Source organism: Peromyscus maniculatus, chromosome 20, assembly GCF_049852395.1.
Source record: "Peromyscus maniculatus bairdii isolate BWxNUB_F1_BW_parent chromosome 20, HU_Pman_BW_mat_3.1, whole genome shotgun sequence".
In the NCBI taxonomy this organism is placed as follows: domain Eukaryota; kingdom Metazoa; phylum Chordata; class Mammalia; order Rodentia; family Cricetidae; genus Peromyscus; species Peromyscus maniculatus.
In genome coordinates, this window is record NC_134871.1 from 60939720 (window position 1) to 60966020 (window position 26301).

General features: G+C 41.2%; 1 protein-coding gene and 1 pseudogene across 1 annotated transcript in view; both read right to left on the reverse strand.

Annotated features, from left to right (window-relative positions):
- Nucleotides 1-26301, reverse strand: part of Slc2a13 (solute carrier family 2 member 13) — a 310634-nt gene that overhangs the window by 255950 nt on the left and 28383 nt on the right. The gene's annotated exons all lie outside the window — the stretch shown is intronic.
- LOC143269833 (olfactomedin-like protein 2A pseudogene) lies at nucleotides 7527-10769 on the reverse strand (annotated as a pseudogene).

Here is a 26301-nt window from a genome sequence, read left to right on the forward strand (position 1 = left end):
TCAACTCTAGATGCCTTTATTCCATTAGTTCCATGAAATACTCAACAAGTAATTCCACACTAGTATAATTACAGAGAAAGGCTGTATATCTCAATTAATGTCATGGGCTAGTATAATTTCTGGGTTTGATATCCTCTCATCACAAATTAAAATCTACTGAATAGGGAGCCTTGTAGTGGGTAGCCATTCCAGCTTTGACCTGGAAGCTCCAACCCCCATTGAGGCCTTGGTAACGGTCACGCCTACAAGGCAGGGCTGAGAGAGGAACTCAAGACCCAGGTTCCAGGTGCGCCAGCTCTCTTAGTTCCTGGACCCTGACTAATACAACTAGAACAGCCTTTATATGAACTGCTGAGAGTCAATAACTCTCTGGCTCTTTTGTACATGTCTTTCAAGTAAGCACTAGGTGGCCTCTCTTTCAGGGAATGAAAAATGCTAGTACAGGAAACAGCCTGTTAAGACAGATTAAGTACCTCCCTCCAGTACTGAAAGTGTTTTAAACACATCCATCATGATTTCAGACATTATCTCCTGCTTATAAAATGTTTGTTTATTGTCCTTTAAGCATTTGTTGTTGCTGTTGTGTTCTGTTTTGCTTCATTTTTTTATGACCCAGGCTTAGTGGTATACTTGGAAGCAGAGGCAGGAGGATCATGACAAAGTCAAGGACAGCCTGGGCTCTACAGTAAGTTCCATCCCAGCCAGGATGACATAATGAGAAACTGTCTCAAGAAAAACAAAACAAAAAGTATTATTTGAGCTCTTCCACTACAATTCCACCCACTGTAGTGCAAACATTATTTCTATGGGAATTGGGGCTCAGGAAACAGGCACAAAAATCCTTTGACTTCTACCAGTATCCACGAAACTACAGCAGGTTAATTTTCTGGTTTCTACAAAGAATGAAATCTCAGGCCTTTCCAAGTCCTTGGCATGTTCACCTGGAATAGACCAACATAAGACTCTTATTAGTAATAAACACTTTTAACCTAAAACATATATGGCCAGATAAATCTAGAAATGTACCAGTACCCAAAAACATACTGTAGTTTGTTTAGTAGCTCAATAGGAAAGTTTTTAGTTAGAATGCCCAAGGCCTTGCATTCAATCCCCAGCAGTGAATATGTGTGTGTGTGTGTGTGTGTGTGTGTGTGTGTATTACAAGTTTACTATCCCAATACAATATACGGTTACTTACGTCAAGTAGTTTAAATGTGAAATACTCCCAGTTGACAACACTGAAAAGATTGCAGAACTTTTAGGAAGTAGAACGTCCCTGGAGGAAGTGTATCCCTAGGGGTGAGTGTAGCTAGAGTTTTCCTGCCTTGCCCACAGTCAGGACAAATCTTTGTCACCCGTCAGTCCCACAGCCACTCAGACCCAACCAAGTAAACACAGAGACTTATATTGCTTACAAACTGTATGGCTGTGGCAGGCTTCTTGCTAACTGTTCTTATAGCTTAAATTAATCCATTTCCATAAATCTATACCTTGCCACATGGCTGGTGGCTTACCGACGTCTTCACATGCTGCTGGTCATGGCGGCGGCTGCAGTGTCTCTCCGCCTCAGCCTTCTGCTTCCCACAATTCTCCTCTCTCCTTGTCCCACCTACTTCCTGCCTGGCCACTGGCCAATCAGTGTTTTATTTATTGACCAATCAGAGCAATTTGACATACAGACCGTCCCACAGCACTTCCCCTTTCTTTTTTTTAAAAGGAAGGTTTTAACTTTTACACATCTCCAAAGTCAGCTTGGTATATTTGGGAATTTGGGCGTAGCTTCTCTTACTACTTCCTGCTGGAGGGGGGCGCTGTATCTTATGGGGACACAAAGAAAATTTTAGGATCATGGAGTAGTCCGTGAGACCGTATCGTCTGAGCCAGTTGCCTTGAAACGATTCTGGATGTTGGATCATCTGGGCCATGGTGTCATCGGAGACCTTTCAGGTGGTCTTGGCTGGTCAAACCTGATGTATCTTAATCTGGAACAAATCCATAGCCTCTGGCTTTCTGTGGAAACAAAAGCAGAGCCTCCTTTCCAAAGCAACATATCCTTACATCCAAATTTTGAAGTTAAGGTACCTTTAAAATACACATTTTGGCATAACTCAACAGCTTTTGCAATCAAATGTTTTTCTTCAGTTACAAATATCAAAGAGAACATAATCCAGATTCTCTGTGTGGTAGCCATCTTTACGTGGCTTATTTTTTATATTACCTTGAGCCTACTGTTTAAACTGCAGCCTTTTAAGCCTGAAATGGCGCTGCGGCTGCTGGATCCACCCACTTCAGCTTCCCAACATGGCGGTGGTACCTTTTCCGCCAGCTCTGGGAGCCATCCTGGGTCTATGCTTTTATCCAAGCAGCGTGTAGCCCAGAAACCTCTTTTTGTTTTGTACTAGCAAAGGCTAAATCCACCATGTAGCTTAATGTGCCACTTGCAGAGACCTCATTCCTGCCATGCTGCAGGTTAAGCGCACATGCCAGGAACCCGCCAGTAACTCAAACTGGCAGCTGCTGCTCATTTGAGAGAGACAATTAGGAAGCTGTTTTTAGTTCCGTTTTAGAATCTTTTCTCAGGTTTTAGGTGGAAACTCTTGCCCCACGTTGGGCGCCATTTGTAGCTAGAGTTTTCCTGCCTTGCCCACAGTCAGGACAAATCTTTGTCACCCGTCAGTCCCACAGCCACTCAGACCCAACCAAGTAAACACAGAGACTTATATTGCTTACAAACTGTATGGCTGTGGCAGGCTTCTTGCTAACTGTTCTTATAGCTTAAATTAATCCATTTCCATAAATCTATACCTTGCCACATGGCTGGTGGCTTACCGACGTCTTCACATGCTGCTGGTCATGGCGGCGGCTGCAGTGTCTCTCCGCCTCAACCTTCTGCTTCCCACAATTCTCCTCTCTCCTTGTCCCACCTACTTCCTGCCTGGCCACTGGCCAATCAGTGTTTTATTTATTGACCAATCAGAGCAATTTGACATACAGACCGTCCCACAGCAGGTGAGCCTTGAGGTTTGAGAGCCCTACTCTATCTCCTTCTCACTCTCTGGATCGGACTTTGGATGCAAGGCTGGCCTCCTGGCTCCTGCCATGACACCTTCTCTACCTGCTGCTATATCTTCGCCACCACAACAGTATGGTCCCCTTTAACAGTAAACTAGGATACATTCCCCCTCTCTAAAATTGTTCCTTGTCAAGCTTTTTGCAACAGCAACAAGGAATTGTTAAGATCAAAAGTGTTGAGCCGGGCGGTGGTGGCGCACGCCTTTAATCCCAGCACTCGGGAGGCAGAGCCAGGCGGATCGCTGTGAGTTCGAGGCTAGCCTGAGCTACCAAGTGAGCTCCAGGAAAGGCGCAAAGCTACACAGAGAAACCCTGTCTCGAAAAACCAAAAAAAAAAAAAAAAAAGATCAAAAAGTGTATAAACAGATAGGCAGTGTGCTAGATAAAATTCAATATTCATTCATGGTTTTTAAGTCCACTTAAAATTTAAAAGGGTTATTTGATTTAAAAAACACATAACAAACATCATATTTAGAATAAGCCAATTAAAGCATAATAGGAGCCAACTGGAACAAATCAATCATAAAAGCTATTCTACTTCTCAATGGGAAAAGTTCTAGCCAGTAGACTAATACAAGAATACATTTCTATAATTTTGAAGGAAAAAAATCATTTATAGATGATATAATTGCAAATTTTGTACAATAAAAATGTACTATGAACATATTACTTTTTAAAATTGTTATTTAGTCCCCACCCTCCCCCCACCCCACCCCACCCCCAGGCCAGCATGCTGGTGCATGTCTTACAGGTAGGCACTGAGTGGCCTCTCTTCCATGACATTATTTGGTTTGCTTGGCTTTATTTACTTGATTGTGAGATGGTAAGACCTCCCGGCAGGGTACAGCATAGCCTCTAACTCTCAGCAGCTCTCCAGCCTCAGACTTCCAAGTGCTAGGATCACATGTATGTGACATCATGCCTTGATTTTGTCTTGTTTAAATGTTGTGTTTGTTTTTGAAACAGGCTCTGATCATGTGGACCAGGACGGCCTTGTATTTTTCATGGCCCTGAACTCAAGAGTCTTCCTCCCCAGTACTGGGAATGCAAGCACTAGACAAGCCATACCTAGAAATGATATTGGAATTAAGAGTTTAGTGGTGTCGCTTCATTTTAAAAAGAAGAAAAGATAAAAGGCTTGCATGGTAAAGTGTGCCTGTAATCACACTACTCAGGAGGCTGAGGAAACGGAATTGATTACTTGAGGTCAAGTTCAGACAACCTGGAAATATAAGAGCCATCAAAAAAACCTAATACACAGTTCTATTATATTATTACAAGTCTAAATACTGGCAGCAACTCTAAAATAGAATTCTAAAATATACTATGCTATTCACGAAACAGGTGAATCATAAGGTACTCATAAGGTGCCTTTTCTAAAAACATTAACCTTTCACTTGGACCCACAAGATAAACGAAAGCTTGGCATCTCTACCATGACTTTGTATCTGATTGTCTCATGTACTCCAGCTGGAGACACAGTGATAAATCACTGCCTCTAACCTTTGCTAAGGAGTCACCTTGAATTCCAGGAAGAATAAACCTCAAGGACGGAGTTCTCTGTAGACTGAGGCCCTCAAGCCATGGATGACAGGAGTAAGGGCTTCTTTGGACCACCTCAGAACAAGAACTGAAATAATGTCCAAGAAGACCACACTTTGCTAAGCATACCACTTGCCTCCTCCCCTAATTCTTCCATTTAAGCTTAAGCATATGTCAGTACCCAAACAATGGACTTGGGGGTATTTTGTTCCTTTTCCAAGTGTGGCCACTTTGAAGAAATCTCTTCTTCTTTGACCATCATTCATTTGTAACCAGCATATCAAGACGGGGCTGAGCCCAGCAGGTAGGGTCTGTTGGCTTTTGCTCAATTAACTGATTACATTAGGAGCCTAAGTACACACATCAAATGTTTTTAAAAGTTAGACTATTAAAGTATATCTAAATAGTTATAGTATACTATGTTCATGAATTCAGTATTACAAAGATGTTAAAACTCAGAGGCATCTTAGATGTGTAAGAAAGGTTTATGTCTCTCAAAAGTGGTTTGCCCACCAAGAGCCCAATAGTGCTTAAATCTTCCCCACCTTATAAATGTTTGCACATAGCATTTCAAACATTTAGTCTCCCCCATCTTGTAAAGCTCGTATGCAAATATTTTAATCTCCCCCACCTGGTAAAACTTACATTTATTCTAAGGCTCTGCTTCTCTCCCAGAATTGATGGCCTGGAATGGTCAACCCTTCCACTTCCCTTCATATTCCTTGTGCCTATTCTTTTAAAACTAGCCAATCTTGAAAGATGAGACCCCAGCCAATGAGGAAAATACAGTCACCAAGGGCATTAGAATAAATCTAACATTTCCTTCCCCTGTGTGTGTGCTTGCTAGCCTATGTTAGATCAAGTTGCGCTGTTTTTGCAGTAAGAAATTGTCTCAATGAGTTAGTTACCTTAGCTTTGTGTGTTTGTGTGACAACAAAAATATTCTTTGTCAACAGATGGGGACTGGGAAAAACGGACCATTTGACAAATAGAAATATCTAGAAGTAGTGGATTTTTAAGGGGGGGGGCAATAAGGTAAGCTTTTAAGGTAAGCTATTAGATGGCTCATCAGGAAAAAGAAGTGGTCACTGAGCCTGACCTGAGTTCTATCCTCTAAGTTCTTACGGTATAAGAAGAGAATTGTAAATAAAAATTCCAGTGAATAACAGTACCTTCACCCTCAACAAGGCTGATTAACTGATTAAGAACTTCAATAATTGTAGAAAATTAGAATGCCACAAGAAGATTCATACACACACACACACACACACACACACACACACACACACACACACACACACTTTAAAAAAAAAAAACCTTAAGACTGAATATCTAAATATAAAACAAACACAACCTCGCCATATTTTTAGGACATAACTAATTTGGGGAGGTTACTCTTTGTAATGAACGAAACCTGACATCATCCATTCAGTGGTAGTGCTCAAACCTGATCCTGAAATTGCTATAGCACAGTTAAGAAAAACACTGAAATTCCTGTAAGCTAGATTTTGTACTTTCAAAAGTAAAAATCAAAAGATTCACAGCTCATGAACATGAAGACATAAAGGAGAAAGTATTGGTTGTTGCTGATGATGCAATACAGGAAAAATTCATTTGATTTGTTGTATTGAGGAGTTTGGAGAGAAAAAATATTTGCAATTAAATTTTAAAGTCAAATCTATAAAATATCTTAGGAGTATTTGTTAAATGGAAAATATAGCTAAGTATTAGTGCCTAGTACAATTTTCCCTTTTATACTGAGCACCTATGTGTTAAAAATCAAGAGGAAACCTTAAAAGATTTAATATAAACATTGAAATTCATCTTGAGTTCGAACAATATTTCTTAAAAATCTTTGAGAGCAAAACTCATGCTAATTCTGCACTAAATTTACAGAGCATTTTTCCTACCTTCATAACTAATGAATAATTAATCATAATAATGTATACATTGATACATGATAATCCGATGCACAGATAGTACATGTCATGAGTCCATCGGGTAATTCCATCTCTGTAAACTCCTCTCTAACATTTAAGAGTAAGTGGTTCTAATTGAAGTCAGGTCTCCTGGAACTGCATTCCTGATGTGGTTCAATACTGGCTGTCCCACCTTACTCCGAGGCCCCTCCCTCGCTCCCTTCCTTGCTAGCTCCTGCTGACCATTAAGCACCTACATTGGCCTCTTAGGAAATTCCTATTTGTAGCCACCATGCACATGAGAACATGTGACATCTGTCCTTCTGTGACTGTAATATGATTTAACACAATAGCTTCCAGTTCCATTCATGTTAGCATGATTTTTTATGATTAATATTCCATTGTGTATATAGACATTTTCTTTTTCTTTTTTTTTTCTTTTTTTTTTTTTTTTTTGGTTTTTTCGAGACAGGGTTTCTCTGTAGCTTTGCGCCTTTCCTGGAACTCACTTGGTAGCCCAGGCTGGCCTCGAACTCACAGAGATCCACCTGCCTCTGCCTCCCGAGTACTGGGATTAAAGGCATGCGCCACCACCACCCAGCGACATTTTCTTTATCCATCTACATGGCAATGTACAGGTTAACTGAAAACACTGGACTATTGTGAATTGTGACAAAATACAACATTGGAAACAACCCTTTCATGTACTAATTTCTTCTCTCTTTGGTGGAGGTATTCTGAAAGCTAATCTTGGTTGTTGTGGTGGTTTGAATAGTAGTTCCCCCACCTCACTGCCCAAATCATATATTTGAATGCTTGGTCAGTAGGGAGTAGCATTACTTGAGAGGGATTAGGAGGTATGGCCTTGTTGGAGTAGCTGTGGTCTTGTTAGAAGAAGTGAGTCACTGGAGGTGAGTTTTGGTTTTTCAACCCCTAAGCCAGGCCCAGTGGCTCTCTCTCTTCCTATTGACTATGGATCCAGATGTAGAACTCTCAACTTCTCCAGCACCCTGTCTCATTGGCTGGTAATAGTGATAGGGTTGGGATTGTGATGGTGGTGATGATGGAGATGTCAGGGAGGATGCTAACCCCTTCTGATGTCTGCAGCCTGACTTCATCATGTTTGGCAGTTAAGCTCAGGAAGCTTGGCCTTCATCTTTCACGGTAGATTCTCCAGCCCAGAAGTGCCCTTGAGGGTATGGTTAGCCGTGGCCTTAGATGCTTCCTGTCTGGCCTCCTGCCAGCTCAAGGTGAAGACTTGGGTTACTGCCTGCTGCTAGGCCAGGACCCACGGCCTGACTGAGGGCCAGGGTATTCTGCCCTTGGTGATCATCCTCTTAGCAGCTTCTCCTTAGGAGGCTTTGCAAGGTGTTTGTCTGAGAAGTTCCTCTGTATGCTGCAATATTTGTTTAGGTCCTTGCCTTTCCCCCAGCTGTGTCCTGAGCCTTGTTTGAGGCTGCGAAAGTGGTAGAGACAACAGCTGCATCCCTCTGCAGCAGCTGGAGACCCAGGCTGGACAGCTTCTTCTGGATGTCCATGATGACGGCCAACTGGTTCTCATAGCTCTTCAACTGCTTGCTGAAGTGGCACACACTCTGTCTTTGACCACCTCATTCTCCCAGCTCAGGGTGGCCTTGATGCTCTCCTCCAGTGTGTTCATCTGGGTGACCCCATTGTGGATGTAGGCTTGTACTTTCGTCAAGTCCATGCTGTACAGGGACACCTCCAGGAGATCCACCACAGACGGCAGCTTGAAGAGCTAGGGTGCCTGCTTCTTGAGTTTTCCATCTTCCACTTGTGCACAGAGGTTGAGTGATGGGGGTGGAGCAGTGCAAGAGCAGCTGCAGTTGGTCCCTGAACTCAGTGTCACCAAGCTGTACAAGTCCCACCCATGCTCACCTACTCTGCACCCTGCTGTATGCATCCTTGCTCAGCAGTTGCATGGTGCCTCTGCAGCAGCAGTCAGAGCCCTCCCAGGTCATCCACACCTGGTCCAGGTCACTCAGCACCTTACTGTTGAGGTGCATAGGACGAATTTTGCCTACGGCAAAAGCAGCAGCAGCAACAGCTTCACCTGGAGACAACAAGGCAGAACTGTGGCTGCACTGGCTGTACCACAGCCTCCAGGTTGGAAGTCTGCTCTGCTGCCTGTACAGGACCCTTGCCAGTTTCATTTTTTTTTTTTTAAATTCGGAGCTGAGGACCGAACCCAGGGCCTTGTGCTTGCTAGGCAAGCGTTCTACCACTAAGCTAAATCCCCAACCCGGTTTCATCTTTTTTATCAGTTGAGTAATATTCCATTGTGTTGTACCACATTTTTTTTTTTATCAATTCATCTGATTACAGAAATTTAGGCTGTTTCCATTTTCTGGCTATTATGAATTATAGCCGCAATGAACATGGTTGAGCAAGTGTCTCTGTACTAGGATGAAGCATCCTTTGGGCATATGACCAAGAGTGACATAGCCAGATCTTGTGGTAGATCTATTCCCAACTTCCTGAGGAAATAACTTCCATGACTGTACAAGTTTGCACCCCCACCAGCAATGGATGAGTGTTCTCCCTACTCCGCATCCTCACCAGCATGAGCTGGCCTTTGTTTTATTGATCTTGGCCATTCTGACTGGTGTAAGATGAAATCTCAAAGCAGTTTTGATTTGCATTTCCCTGATGACTAAGGATGTTGAACTTTTAAGTGCTTTTCAGCCATTTGAGTTTCCTCTTTTGAGAACTCTGTTTAGATCTGTATCCCATTTATAATTGGGTTATTTGTTTTCTTGATTCCAATTTTTGGTTACTTTTTAGTTCTGTATATATAGTAGATATTAGCCCTCTATCAAATGGGTGGTAAAGATCTTTTCCCAATCCATTCTGCAGCCTGCCACTTTGTCTGAATGATGGTGTCTTTTGTCATATAAAAGCTTTTCAGTTTTATGAGGTCCCATTTATTGTAACTGTTCTTAGTGCCTTTGCTATCATTATCTCCTTCAGAAAGTCTTTTCCTGTTCCAATGAGTTCAAGACTATTCTCCACTTTCTCTTCTACCAGACTCAATATACATATCCTTATGTTGAGGTCCTTGATCCATTTAGAGTTCTGTACAGGTTGTTAAGTATGGATCTATTTGCATCCTTTCACATGTAGCCAACTAATCTGACCAGCACCATTTGTTGAAGATGCTGTCTTTTTCCTATTTGTATTCCCTTGGTCTCTCTCAGGTGTCTTCTTGTTCTAGCTAAGACTTCTAGTAACATACTGAGTATGTAAGGAGAGAGAGTAGACAACTTTGTCTTATTCCTGATTTTAGTGGAAATGCTTTGAGTTTCTCTCAGTTTGTTCAATGTTAGCTGTGGGTTTGCTGTAAATAGTATTTATTAAGGTGAGTATGTCTCTTGTATCCCTAATCTCTCCAGAACTTTTATCATGAAGGTGTACTGGATTATGACAAAGGCCTTTTATGTATCTAATGAGGTGATCATGTGTTTTTTGTCTTGTAGTCTGTTTATGATGGGTTACATTAACTTATTTAGGTATATTGAGCCATCCCTGCACCTCTGAGATGAAGACTACTTGATCATGGTGGGTGATCTTTTAAATGTGTTCTTGTATTTGGTTGCACTATTTTACTGAGAAATTTTGCAACTGATTGGAGAAAGTGAGTGGGAAGTAGCAACTACTTTGAACTAGCACATTGGCAGATGGTCAATAACTCCAACCAGAAGTCAGCCTTCTACCTCAGTGTAATTTCTAACAGTCCAGTGGTGGTGTGGGGTATGTTGAAATACTGCTCCTAAGGTGAGGGGTAAGTTATTGCATCTGGCTCCTCCCACCACCAAGAAAGAAGTACAATCAATGATTACTGAGCCTATACGGGATTCTGGAGACAGCACATTCCTCACTTGGGTGTGTTACTCTGGTCCATATACCAAGTGAGGTGGAAAGCTGCTAGCTTTGAGTAGGGCCTGGAACAGGAGAAGAGTCTTCAAACAGATCCAGGCTGCTATGAAGGCTGTTCTACCACATGGGCCATATGATCCAACAGACCTGATGGTACATAGGTATCAGTAGCACAGGTGATCCACAGAGAAGACCTTCAGAATGTAGGAGCAAGGCTCTACTGTCATCTGCAGGCAACTGTTCCTTTGAGCGACAGCTCTTGGCATGCTATGGGGCCTTGGTGGAAACTGAACATTTTGCAAAGGGGTACCAAGTTAAGATATTACTTGAGCTGCCCATCATGAGCTTGGTATTACCTGACCCACCAAACCGTAAAGTTAGATGTGAACAGCAACAATCCATTATCAAATGGAAGTGGTATATATGTGCTTGAGCCCAAGAAAGTCTGGAGGGCACAAGCAAGTTACATGAAGAAGTTACTCAAATGCAGATTTTTTTCCTATTCTCCTTACAATGCCATCCACTCCCAAGCACACACTGAGAACCTCAAGGATGCTCCCTATGTTCAGATGACTGAGGAAGAGACGATTGGGGAGTGGTTCACTGATGGTTCTGCAGATTATTCAGACATAGAAGTGAACAGCTGCAGCATTACAACCCCTTTCTGGAACAACCCTGAAAGACATCAGCGAAGAGAAATCATTGCATTGAGCAGGTTGTACACGTTTGTACATTTTACTTGGAAGGAGAAACGGCCAGATGTGCTGTTGTTTAGTGATTCTTGGGCTCAAGCCCGTGGACTGGTTGGATGTTCGGGGACTTGGAAGCAGCAGGATTGGAAAATTGTTGAGGAAGATATTTATGGAAGATGTATGGGAATAAATCTGTTTGAATGGGTGAAGGATGTGAAGATACTGTGCCCCATGTAAATATTCATCAAAAGGTGACTTAAGCAGAAGAAGAATTCAGTAATCAAGTAGATAGGATGATCTGTTCTGTGCACAGTCACTCTCCTTCCCTGGCCATTTCTGTCATTGCCTAATGGGCTCATGAACAAAATGTCCATGTTGGCAGAGATAAATGTTATGCATGGGCTTAACAGCATGGACTTCAATTCCCAAGGCTGACCTGGCTATAGTTGTTATAGTGTGCCATATCTCGTAGAAGGAGAAACTGACACTGAACCTCCACATGGCACCATTCTCTGGGGTGACCAGCCAGTGAGCTGGTGGTAGGTTGACTACATTGGACCACTTTGTTTTTGGAAAGGGCAATGCTTTGTCCTTACTGGAATAGATACCTAATATAGTTATGGGTTGTCTTCCCTGCACATAATGCAGCTGCAAAGCTACCATCTGAGAACTTACTTGTCTTATCCACCATAATGATATTCCTTACTGCATTGCTTCTAAGGTACTCATTTCATAGTCAGAGGAGTGCCACCATGGACTCACACTCAGGGAATCTGCAAGGCTTATCATGCTCCCCACCATGCTGAAGCTGCTGGCCTGATAAAATAGTAGAATTGCCTTTTGAAGACACAGTTCCAGTACCAATTAGGTAGTAGCACCTGGAGGGCTGGAACAGCATTCTCCAGAAAGCACTGAATGCTTGGAATAAGTGTACAATATATGGTATGGTCTCCCCTTTAGCCAGCATCATGGGTCAGGAGTCATGGAGTGGAAGTAGAAATGGTTCCACTCACTATCACCCCTAGCGGCCCACTACAAACATGTTTGCTTCTTGTTCTCTCAATCTTAAATTCTGCTGGCCTACAAGTTTGGGTTCCAGATGAAGGAGTAGTACTCCTGGCTAGAGACACAACAAACATTCCACTGAACTTGAGGCTCAGACTTCCCCCTGGCCACTTTGGGGTTCTGATGTCATTAAGCCAAGAGTGTTATGAAGCGTGATTTGTCCAGACTATCAATGGAAAATTGGGTTGCTTCTCCACAATGGAAGTAGGAAAGATTCTGTCTCGAGTGTAGATTTTTAAGAGGGTCTTTTGCTGTTACTGTGCCCTTTGATTAAAATCAATGGGAACCTACAACTCAATTCATGCAGGATGACAAAGGGCACAGACCTTTCAAGGATGAAGGTATGAGTCACTCTTCCAGGAAAAAAAAAAGACTTGATAAAATGCTTCCTGAGAATGGAGAAAATTTAGGATGGGTAGTAGAGGAAAGTAGTGTAAGTACCAGCTAAGGTCGCATGACCAGTTGCAGAAACAAAGATTACAATTGTTGTGTTTGTCTGTCATATTTTGTTAGGAATGTGTTTGTGCAGATATACACAAACATTAATCAGATATTTGTGTTTTCTTTCCTCTATCTATATCTTTATCATGTAATATAATGTCATTTGAGATAATATCAGTGGCTATCATATTTAAGTTATGAGGCACTAAAAGAATATCCCTCAGGGAAAATTGCCACCTATTCTAAAACATATAATGTATTTGCAGTTGTAGGGGGGAGACATATAACATTAGGCATAATTATAATGTGGTTAAGATTATAATGTGTTTACAATAGCACATGTGATAGTTATATCACCTTAGGCATAATTATGACCTGATTATTGTTTTTATTTAGAAATTAATTGTGACATAAGGAGATATTATTAAGTGTCAAGTTAACATTGACAAGACTTGTGATGGCTAATCCCGGCTGTTCACTTGACTGTATCTAGAATCAATTAAAACCCAAGCAACTGGGAATAGCTGGGAAGAGTTCTTTTGAATGGATCACTTGAGTGTGAGGACCTTCCCTAAATCTAAATCATCTGAGCTCAGAAGACCCACCCTAAATCTGAGCCACACCTGGTGGCAGCCTACGTAAAAGAAAATGGAATAAGTTTTTGCTTTTTTCCCCCTTGTCCTCACTTTCTCCACAGCAAGTTCATCAAGCCTGTTGCTGAAGCATTTCTTCGCTGATACTAGAACCCAGTTTTTCAGGACTCCAGCACAGACTGAAGATCAGCTGAAACATCCAGCTGTGTGGACCAGACAACTACCAGATTCTTCAACTTTCTTTCAAAAGACAACCATGGTTGGACTACCAGACTACAGCCTGTAAGCTACTCTAATATGTCCCTTTAAATATATGTAGATTTATTCTATAAGTTCTGTTTCCCTACAGGACCCTGACTAATACAGATATATACCCCACAGTGGGTCAACTGAATCCTATAATACTAATTTTGCTTGTTGCTTTGGGACAAGGTCCCATAGAGACCAGGATGGACTCAAATTTATGGCAGTCCTCTCTAGGCATATGCCACCATATGTGGCTATTTCTAATTTTAGTTTTTAAGGAAACCTCTATACTATTTTTATAACTGCTTATTTTAATTTACAATTCACATGAGCCTCATACAAGTTTTTGTTTCTTTACCTCCCTGATAGAATCATATTTTTGTGTGTGTGTGTGTGATTTTGATGATATCTCTTCTAACTAGGATGTAAAAACTTGTAATGGTTTCAATTTGAAATTCCATGGATGATTAGTGGTGTTCAAATCTTTTAATATATGTGGGCAGTTGTATGTTTTCTTTTGAAAACTCTATAAATCATTTGTACTTTTAAACTTGCTTATTCAGAATTTTCTGCTGCTAAGTGTGAAGACGTGTTTAGTTCCCTGTAAATGCTGGATACCAATGGTTAGCTAAGAACACAGTTTGTAAATGGTTTGTTTGTAGCTGTCCTGCTCTACTGTGCACAAACATCTCACATTTACCTCGCTCTGCTTTTGCTGTTTACACTTTGGAGAAGCTTGCTTTCCCACTCTTTCTGCACTCTCCAATTTCTCATCATTTAGTGACTTTTTTTTTTTTTTTTTTTTTTTACTGAAAAGACAACTCATTTCACTGGTTAAACTAATTCTAAATGTTTTGTTTGTTTGACTTTGTAGCTAATGGGAATGGGATTACATTCTTGATGCTTCCTTAATAAGTTCATCGTGGCTGTATAAAAATGGTGCTGACTTTTATATGGTGATTTTTATATCCTGAAACCACTGAATTATCACTTCTAACAGCTACTTTTATAGAGACTATATTTTTCAGCACTTGAACTACTTCGTGTAAAATCGAAATGTTGTGGTTTGAATGAGATGTCTCCAGTAGTGTCCAATATTTTACACTTGGCCCCAGTTGGTGAAAATGTTTGGGGAGGTTCAAGTGGTGCAACCTTCCTGAAGGAAGTATGTCACTGGAGGTGAACTCGGAGATTAAAAGCCTTATGCTGTTTCCGGTTCGCTCTCTCAGCTTTCCCACTGTGTCTGAGGATGGGAGTCCTCAGGATCCGGTTCCTGCCTTCATGCATGCTACTTGCTGCCATGCTTCCTGACCATCATGGACTCTTAACCCTTTCTAGTACTTTAAACCCAAATAAACCTTCTTCTATGACTTGTCTTGGTCATGGTGCTTACCACAGCAACAGAAAAGTAACTGGTAAACAAAGATAATTTGACTTCCCCCTTTCCTTCTAAGATGTCCTTTACTTCCTTCTCTTTATTAATTATTCTGAGACCTCTAGTGCTGGGTTAAAAAGGAGTAGTGAAAACAGACATCAAAATTCTTCCTTACTGGACTTGGTGGCACACACAATTCATCCAGCACTTGGTGGGGAGAACCAGAAAGGTTCTGAGTTCCAGGCTACATAGTGAGTCCCAGGTCAGCCAGAGTTAGAGAGAGACCTTCTCAAAAACAAACCAAACAAACAAGTCTAACTCTCCCTTGTGAAAGCTCCAGTTATTTCATTTACCTTAGAAGAACTTGGGTAACACAAGAATAATAAGTTACCGCGTCTCCCATTTTCAATGGACACTTATGAACAACATTAACTTGGACCTTGTGAACAATAACCTCATAAACCACCATGTTTATGGATACTTAGTTGGAAAACAGTCTATTTTACATTTATGTCTCTCATTAATGATTAGCCTAAAATGTAACATATTTAGTAATGATATAGAAATAAATTAATTATAAAAATAATGAATTACTCTCATTTGAAGAGTAGGATGAAAGGATAGTGAGGGAAAATGAGCAAAAGCTCAGATTACCTAAAACTATAAATGCTTTACCATATCCACCAACAGAAATATTACATGAAAAAACTAAATACGACTTAATGAAAGAATGCTGCATTATACTTATTCCATATTTATACGTAACACTTTTGCAGATATCAGTAATAATATTAATTCTCTCCTAATAAGGTTAAATATGAGCTGTACATAAAATCCCTGTGAATCCTACTGTGCATCAAGCAACAGGCTGTAAAATGAAGTCGAGAAGAGAAGAAAAGAGAAGAGAAGAGAAGAGAAGAGAAGAGAAGAGAAGAGAAGAGAAGAGAAGAGAAGAGAAGAGAAGAGAAGAGAAGAGGAGAAGAAATAGGGTATGCTCTTCAACACAGCAGCTGACATTTCTGTAATAAGATCTTTTTTATTTTAATCCATTAGCAACTACTAAACTACAGACATCTACCGATGCTATCTTGCTACCATGGAAATGAAGAATATATGAATTAATTAAGACGGGTTAAAAAGGAAAGGGGGTTGTGTAGCTCCGACAGGAAGCAGTTTCTTTCAATAGTTTTCTTATATACCCAACAAATACCCTATGTTGTCAAGTATCTTAATTATTTCCTGTTTTAGCCTTTTCCCCCCTAAGAAGCCAACAGTCACACATTATTCAGTTGCTATGACTTTTCACATTTTGGGTTTAATCACCGGGCTTCATATTAAAGCATCACTGTGGATCCTCAATTCTTTAATGTCCTTTACTTTTCTTATGCATGATTATTTTAAAACAACTATTTGTATGCACTTTATAAAAAAAAAAGCCGCTATCATCGTGGCTCCTTTTTCATGGGGTAGTTCATAAACAAATATTTGAATGGAGGCTCCCAAACACCAAGATTACTATAAGTGAAGTAATGAGAGCTCATTACCTCAGAAAGGCATAAAGAGAACATGACGTGGCTCATTGATCAGATTATTATTAGTCTAGAAACAAGGGATACATTATTAGAAAGCCAGTTACTTACATAAAACCTCAGTGACCTCAATTCAAAAATGCAAATTCCAAATCATTTGGAGCAGTAACACAGTATGACAGGTGAGACATTACACAAGCTCACTAGAAGTACTGTATAAACCTAAGTATAAAAGATTTATTAAAAATGAATACATTTTGTATCTCCATCCCCAAGGTATATTGATGTTTAAGTAAATATTCCAGAATTTAAAAAAAAAAAAACTTCAAACATTTCTGCTCCTTAAAATGTTGGTAAAGAGATACTGAGCCTATACAAATATGAAATTTACTGAATTATAGTGATACTCTAATTTCCCAATCTGCCTTTATCAGTTTCTTGGAGACTTCAGCTGTGTTCTGCATTATTTCCAGGAGTTTTACCAGCGATTATTATATATATATAAATATATAATATACACACACAGTGAATAAAAAAATCACAGAGGTCTGACTCTATTTTGACCAACTGCTTATTAATTTTTTTAAATTCAATTTTGGGGATAGGAATAATTCAGTGATGAAGTGCTTGCCTAGCATGTTTAAGGCCTAGATTTAGTCTTCAGTACCTCATACACAAAGCAAATATGTCCCTTGTTGTGTGTAGTACAGATATAAATATGGATCTGGGATGTAATAAAAGTTATTCCAATAATATTAGTAATAGTGAGTGCTGTGCTTAAAATACTGGATATCTCAGAGCCTAGGGATGTCTCAGTAGTTAAAAGCCCCACTGTTCTTCAAGGGATTCAGGTTTAATTCTCAGCACCCACACACTAGCTCACAACCATCTGTAACTCCATTTCAGGGGATATGGTGACTTCTGGCCTGTGTAGGCACCCGGCATGCACACAATGCACAAATGCACATGTAGGAAACACACCCACGCATATAAAAATTTTTTAAAATACAGGATATCTGATCAAATGCTCATTAATGATATAATTAAATGCAGCCAATTGCAGATGGTATACAAAAAGCAATATCTCAAATCTGGCTCTCACATACATTTCAAACTATTAAGCTAGGTGTCCAAATACTTATGCTACTGGATAATCATTTTGAAACTGTGGGTTGGCTTGGATTGGGGGAGCTAAGAAATCACAATACCACTTTTTTCATGCAACTATTTTCCAATGAAAAAAAAAAATCACATTTTCAAAAAATTCCCTCTTCAGCTTAAACAACCAGAAGCAAACCAAGAGTAAACCAGAAGGGCTGGCTCACTCAGCCGGCTCAAATTACAAACCTGAACCCCGGTCAGGCCTTTGGACACGAACACTGTCCAGAGTGGAGTCACAACGGCTTCAGGAAGAGAAACGGTCATCTATTAATGATGTCTTAGAGTGAATATAAATAACAAGAAAGACATTATGCATTGCTTCTCCTCTTCTGACTAGGATCAGGTTTTAAAAGGACACTATCCAGAGTCTGTGCCTTCCACTGAGCCGTCTGCATACGATACCACTGAGATCCACCCTTCCCCATGCACTGGAGAGATGTGGACTATTGTCAAAAAATCTGCTATTAGCATCGATAAATGCTGTGGATCAGACATAGTTAGTCACACCTGCACTTGGAAGACAGAGGCAGGAGAATCACTGCAAATTCAAGGCAAGCCTAATCCACACAGGAAGTTCCAGGCAAGCCAAACTACACAGCAAGAACCTGACTCAAGATAAATTTTAGAAGTTTTATTTTTATTTTTATTTTTATTTTTTATTCTTCTCAGCTTCTGTTGTTCATTTACCTATACGTGAGCAGACACGGGAAATGGGGCAATTTGACTCCCTAATTAGCAGCTATTGGGTTCTCTCTTGCTGGCACAAATTGCCTTGAGCAGAAGAACTGTCAGTCAAACGGTGAGACAGCATTCAAACCAGCACCAGTCATCTTGAATACATCATGGATTCCTTAAACCAACTCTGAAAAAGACAGCAGCCCACTCAGGCCCTGGTTCCATGGTTAAAGCAGTTTGCCCCATGCTTTTAACAATCCCTATCATGGACAAACCATGTCCACCTTAAGTGGAGAGGAGCACCTTCTTGAGTGCGGTGGCTCCTGTGATTGGGGCTAGAGACAAGGCTGTGATTGGCCACACAAATGGCCGAGATTGGATCAAGCACTCTTTAAGTTATCTAGATGCTCTCCAGTGGTGCCTCCCTGTATGGAAACCATAAAATATAGCTTCCTGGGTGGGCCAGTGGGCATACTGAAGCAGCAGCAAAAACAGTGAGAGCTACAGCCGTGAAAGGGGCGGGGGTCACTCCAGGCTCAGGAATGGATACTAGTGTCTCCTGCTTTCATAAGCAACTTGATGCAGTGTGCAGGGTTCTACATCAAATGAGGGTCCTCTATAACCTGGCACTGCCATGGGCCTAATACTGCCCGGTTAGTATTAGGCAACCTCATCTAGTTGGCTATGGCAAACCAGCCTGGGTGACCCACACCGGGATGAACCAGCCTGAGAGGCAGTCTAGCTCCTGACACCTTACCTGGTTCTGGCAATGACCGCTGATGGGTAAAAGAGGTCACATACCTGGTGGTTAAAGGAAAACCATCACTGTATAGTTCAAGTTATGCTCAGAGAGGGAAGACAGGAAATATAGAAAAGTAAAGAGCAAACCCAGCAAAGAAAAAGCTGTGGGAAGCCAGACGAAAATGTATAGGTTCTAGTCTCCACAGAAGTTTCAGAGAGTTGCTGAGTTTTCAAAACCAAGGCTCTCAGACTCAGGCCAAGCACTATAACACTGTTGCTGCTGCCACTGCAGTTGAAGGTTAAGGGTTAGAGGTCTGTACAAAGACTAGCAAAGACTTTCTCCAGCTGTGTCTGCCTACTGCCGCATGCCAACAGGGTCAGGAGATGGCAACTGTGAGACCAGCATTTATCATATTCTTGACTACCTATGATCTTTCTCTAGGTAAAGCAGAAGAATGTCAGCGAAACCACTGGTGACATCAAGACTGAGTTATCCTCTGGCTCAGTCTAACCCACCCTGTTTTCTGAATTCATTTCACAGTGAATCACAGTATAATTTTTTCTTTCCCGTTGTTTGTTCAATGAAGTGTTTGTAACAGAATAAATGTCATCACACTTTATCATACTTCTTTACAGAGATCAAAACAAATTCAAAGGCATTAATAGGCTAGACATGAGAACACAGAACAGGATTTAGAATCCCATATAGTTTTCATTTTATCTTCTCATAAAAAACAAATATAAGATTCATTACCATGATAAAAGAAAATGCTGCGAGTGCTGTTTTCTTAACCTGATGATAATAACATGACACTGTAAACTGAATTCAAGAGAACATCAAAAAGATCATTCACCATGTTGACTTTATTCCAGAGATGAAGGGATGGCTCAATATATGTATATTAACAAACATTATAAATTACATAAAGACTCAAGGACAGAAATCACATGTTAATCTTGATAGAAAAGAGCTTTTACAAAAATGCAACATCCCTTCATGCTAAAAGTACTGAAAACATTCAAATAGAAGGAACATATCTCAACACAATAAAGGCGATATATGACAAACCTATATATTATATTGAATGAGGAAAAAAACCACAAAGCATTTCCACTAAAATTCCACTAAACAAACAAACAAAAAAAGGATGTCTACTCTTATTCAATAAAGTAAAACAACCCAATCAAAACATGGGTTATAGAATTGGATAGAGATTTCTGAAAAGAAGAAATAAAAATGGCTGATAAACAGTTTAAAAACTGTTCAACGTCATTATCCATCAGGAAAATGCAAATAAAACCTATTTTGAGATCCTACTGAACCACAGAATAGCATCTTCAAAAAAACCCAATTAATCAAAACAGACAAAACAATGAATGACAAGGAGCACTGGTGAGGATTTGGGGGAAAGGAGAGCCTGGTCCACTGTTCGTGGGAGTGTAAATTAACGAGGATGGCCTGCAAGAGAGATACTTGTGCACCCAGGTTCATTCTGCTTTCTTTCACAGCAGGTTGGAATGGAATCAGCCTAGACGTTCATCAACCAACGAATGGATGCTGAATTCTGCTCAACTGTTAAAAACGAATTTACATGACAAAGCCTAGAAATGGAAAACATTGTACTAAAGGAGGTAACCCAGGGTGGTGGTTTGAATGATCGCTTCCTAGGCTCAAATATTTGAACATTTGATATCCAGTTGGTGGCGCTTTGGGCAAAAGTTAGGGAAGCTTTCGGAGGGGAAGCCTTGTTGGGGAAAGTAAGCCATTGGGGAGGGATTTGAGTGATCACAGCTTGTCTTCACTTCCTGCTCTCTCTGCTTCCTGTATGAAGATGAAAATGTGATCAGCCAGTTTCCTGATGCTGCTGCCATGTGTTTCCTGCCTTGCTGACATGCCCTCCCCACCATCCCTCTAGGACTGTAACCCGAAAATAACCCCCTTCTCTCCTGGAGTTGCTTTTGTCTGGGCATTTATCACAACCAAAAAGTAACTAACATATTCCGGCCCAGAAAGTCAGACGCTGTACATTATCTCTCCTATGTGAATCCCAGCTTCAAAATTTTAGATTCATCTATTTAATCTGGACTGTCTGTCATGATCAGGAAGCTAGAAATAGCCCATGAATAGGGAGAGGGGAAAAGGCCGTAAGTGGGAAAGAAGAGATTAGAACACAAGAAAGTGGAGAGTAATGGAGGTGGGAAGATTTACGTGACGGATGGACTTAGGGCCAGAGAAGAGGAAGAGGTGGGAAGATGCTGGGAATGGAAAGGCTTGGTAAGGACTGGTTGGGCGAGATAGGAAAAGCCAAATGATAACCTACTACTTTTTAATTTTAAACTGAAAAAATATAATTAAGGGACTAGAGAGACTGCTCAGCAATTCAAGAGCGCTTGCTGTTCTTGCAGAGGACCCGAGTTCAGTTCCCAGCAGCCACACAACTGCCTGAACTCCAGTGTCAGGAGATCTGATAGCCCTCTGCTGGCCTCCAGGGGCACCAAACAGGCAAACGTTTAGCCGTATAAGCTAAGCAAGCCAAGGACCCAGTGGTCCTTGCTGGTCACCATTCCAGGCAGAGGGGGACCATAAGACCCACTTCTCCTGAGGAACCACTGATGTAGATGGCTACCGGAGGAAGAAGACCCATTTCTCTTCAGTGGTGTAGCCACTAGTAAGCTGCCAATAATTCAGTAAATTACTCAATCCCCATGCACAAGCAGCAACTTGAATTAAATTCAGCGTATTATTTTTTTAAAATGTGTGAATGGAATGAATTAGGGGAAAGAAAGTATCCAGAGGAAGTGGGGTAGGAGTAAGAGAAGAATGGGGGATAAATATGATAAAATATATTTTATATAAAAGATTGTCAACATGTAAAATTTAAGAGGAAAAAAGAATAATGTGACAGAACTCAACTTGATTTGAGAAATAAAACAGACCTTCAAATGAGAAGTTTTATAGTCTCATGTTTCAGTCCCATAGAAAAGAAATATCCCACTTGACCCACACTGGTTGAAAACATGGTATGGAAAAGAAATAGCACCTAAAACACCATATGCAGGGCTGAGGTATAGCTGTGGCAGAGTACCTGCCTAGAACCTACAAGGCCTGAGTTTAAACCCCAGCACAACAACCTAACCGACACCATACGCTTTTTCTAGATCAACATCAGAAAGCATTCCAGTCTGGATGGTTTATCAGTTACAAACGAAGAGAGGAAACAAGGCAGCCACTGTTCTCTCACCTGTAAGCAGAAAGACCGACAGTAACAAGACCAGGACGTGCACAGGCTCTGGGCCCCAGCTGATGGGAAACGTGATGAGGCATTGCCTCTGAAGCCAAAGACAGACCCGAGGTCGTTCCACTGACCTAACCCTGCAAAATGTTTTCCCGACAAATGGCCAACCTTACAGGATGGCAGTTATTCCAGGTTAGTCTCGGAAGACACACTTTCCCTAGACCATCCTGCCCCAAGCAATGCATCAGCAGCCCTCTCTCCATGACTTGGTAAGTGCTGACAGTATAAATGGAGGCCATGTGTCCAGGTGTCAGTGTGTTTCCTCAGTCCCGGCTTCGCTGGCTTACACCAGTACCCACAACAACCACACCCATCCACTCAACGGCCCTCACCCTCCCAAGTTCTTCTCTTCCACCTCTGCTTGCAGTTCCACACTCGGAAAGGACCCCCAAAGGTGTAAAGGCAAATGGAGAATGAGTTTCTAAAGACAACGGTCACTCAGGGCTGGGGAGCGTAGTTCGGGGGTAAAACACAAGCAAGCGAAGCAAGCAGAAGCCCCAGAGTTCAGTCCCCAGCACAAGAAGAGAGAATGGAGCATGCTAAGGGACGAGGGGGGACAGAGGGACTAGTTTGCTGTCTATAGTAACCGGCCTTCCAAAAGCTCCTGATAGTTGGTGCCAAGGCTCTGAAATAACACTCCCACACGACTGTCTAATTCTTTACTTTCTCCCTCTCTCTGTCCCAGCCTCTTCATTTCCCTCTATTTCCTCTGCTTTTGAGTTGTTCATAGGCCATAATACTAGCTACAAAGTACTTTACAATCAACTATCAATAACCTGGTACATGTCTATAACCTCAGTTTCCGGTATTAGTTACTTTCTTCTCTCCTGAGACACAACAGTTAATCAAAGCATCTTAAAGAAGGGCTTATTTGGGCTCACAGGAAGAGACAGTCCACCATGGCAGCAGGAGCTTGAAGTAGCTCATGGAACTGTGTCCACAGTCTCCGGAGACAACTTTAGAAAAAATTCCACATGCCCTTCCTTCTGCTCTCTCTTCTCCTCAGTATCCCCATTATCTATTCCACACACACTTAGTAAACACCTTAGGTATGCCGGGAGAGAGGCCAACATTTGATTAAGTCTACACTGTCCTGACCTTAGGAATTTCCTACCTCATAAAAGAGCAAAGAAAGCCGGCACTACAAGAGGTTTACATAATCTACACCAACACTTTGTCTTTTTTCCCTTTATTTTATGTGCATGGGTATTTTGTCTATGTATATCTATGTGCCTCATGTGCATGCCATGCAGTTGTAAGCTACATTATGTGTGCTGGGAATCAAACCCTGAAAGAGCAGCCAGTGCTCTTAACCACCGAGCCATCACTCCAGCCCCATGAATCATTTCTCCTTCCATAACACTACCTAATTGCTGCTCCTAAAATCACTAGAGAATATATTGGAATTTTCCTATTATTACAGTTGAAAACCTAAATTTAAGAACCGGTCATCACCCTATGCCAATCCCTGAAGAACTCACACTATAGACAGTGTAACCATCCTTTAACACTATTCCACTGAGAAAAACCCATGATAGATACATGAGATGAAACTGCAGAAACAGCAACTAAACAAGCATGATCTTTACATCTTGAGGCACAACACAGTGTAGTAGTGAAGAACTCTGACTTTGGGGCTAAAATATGTGGTTCAAACCTCACCTCCTCAAACATGCACACCCATGGGCTAAGTACCCCCTCTCCCTGTGTCCAGGATCCCATTTATGTAGAATGAGGAAGCACGCACAGCTTCAGAACCATGTCCAGAAGTACTATAGAAAAGAAATGGCCCGAGGTGGGTGAATTTAAAGGCTACAGGTGGAAAGAATGCCATGGCTTGTGCCTAACTCTTCCAATTTTTCCTTGCCCTAGAATATTAATTACATTTTTGGCTGGAGGGGGGATGATGAGGGAGGGAAGGAGGAAGAAATCCTGTATTTCTTTTAAAATAAAGGCTTAAAGGGCATTTTACCTAGTAAGTTAAAAGAAATAGTGATATAGTGTTTCTTTCGGACACGAACTTCAAAAGAACTCATGCTAAAGACAGTAGGTAAAAAAATATTGGCAGTTCTTACTAAGCTAAAAACAAAACCAAAATTATTTTCTTATAGGGTAACCTGAATATTTCATAATTTTCTAAATGAAAAAAAAAAGATTACATCTAAATACTGGCCTTTCCTTGACCATTTTATTTTAAAGTTGCATTTCTTTTCAACTTAATTAACTTTTTTTTTCATTTACTTTACATCCCGACCACAGTTTCCCCTCCCTCCTCTCCTCCTGTTCCCTCCCTCTGACTGCCATCTATCCCCCTCCCTATCCACTGCTCCTCCATCTCCATTCAGAAAGGGCCAGGCCTCCCATGGGCTTGAAATAAGCAAGATATGTCAAATTGAGGTAGGATCATGCTCCTCCCCCTGTAACAAGGCTAGACTAGGTAATCCAGCATGGGGAACAGGTTCCCAAAAGCCAGCTAAGTGCCAGGGACAGGTCCTGATCTCACTGCTAGGAGCCTTACAAACAGACCAAGCTACCCAACTGACACACATATGCAGAGGGCCTAGGCAGGTCCCATGCAGGCTCCCTAAATGAGGTCCAGAGTCCATGAGCTCCCACAAGCACAGGTCAGCTATCTCTGTGGGTTCCCCCATCATGACCTTGACCCCCTTGGCTCATATAATTCCTCCTCCATCTTTCTGCCTGACCTCAACATCACACATTAAAAATAATTACAAGTTAAAAGAAACTGCACCTAAGTCATCCAACCATTTGGGAGCTACATCATTCATTTTTCAAAACACATTTCATGTGTTGAAGATAATTAGTCAACAAAGCTGACTTCTGAGGAAAGGTGAAGGCTTCCCACACAGCTCCAACCCTGTGGAGGTGAGTTAGGGGAGCCAGCCTAGCTGTAGAAAAGCTACATCAACACACAGGCACACTGTAGATATATATAGTTACATACAGGCACACTGTAGATATATACAATAACATATAGGCATGCTGTAGATACATACAGTAACACACAGGCACACTGTAGATATACAGGAACATATAGGCCCACAGTAGATACAGTAACATACAGGCACACCTTAGATACACAGTAACATACAGGAACACTGTAGATACACAGTAACATACAGGCACACTGTAGATACACAGTAACATACAGGCACACTGTAGATACACATTAACACACAGGCACACTGTAGATACACAGTAACATACAGGCACACTGCAGATACACAGTAATATACAGGCACACTGTAGATACAGTAACATACAGGCACACCTTAGATACACAGTAACATACAGGCACACTGCAGATACACAGTAACATACAGGCACACCTTAGATACACAGTAACATACAGGCACACTGTAGATACAGTAACATACAGGCACACCTTAGATATACAGTAATATACAGGCACACTGCAGATACACTGTAACATACAGGCACACTGTAGATACAGTATGCCAGTCACTCAGGAGAAAACATGACATGACAAAGCCTTCTACAATGCTTTTTATTAACTTTGCATGAGACAAAGATCCAAAGACCAGACACGGTGGGGCTGGAGCAGGAGACAAGGGGCAGAAGATGGGAATGATATAGCATCTAAGCCCCAGCAAAGGGATGACAAAATGATTGGCCTTTATTTTGATAATGTAATTTCTTAGATGCATGTTTATCCTATCACTATAAAACATATGTTATGATTGCTGTACCAACTCGTGTTGAGAGTCCATTAATCTCCCAATATCTTACCTAAGTAACTCAATTACAATTCAAGTGAAGAAATAATTCTCGTTTCTAGAACTGGAAAATTCACCTAAATGTGCTTTAAGAATACAAGATTATTTGCGAGCCAATCACCTCAATAGCATTACATAATTGGCTCTCTGCGGAGGGGTCAGGTAAGCAGCAGAATGAATCATTGAAATTGTCAAGAGAGAAGTGCAGGGCTCCAGGGACAGTGGCAGAGACAGATGACCTTCAGAACTGTAGCTCTCCTATTATACAAACTCCCTTTTCCAAGTGGGCATCATAAAAT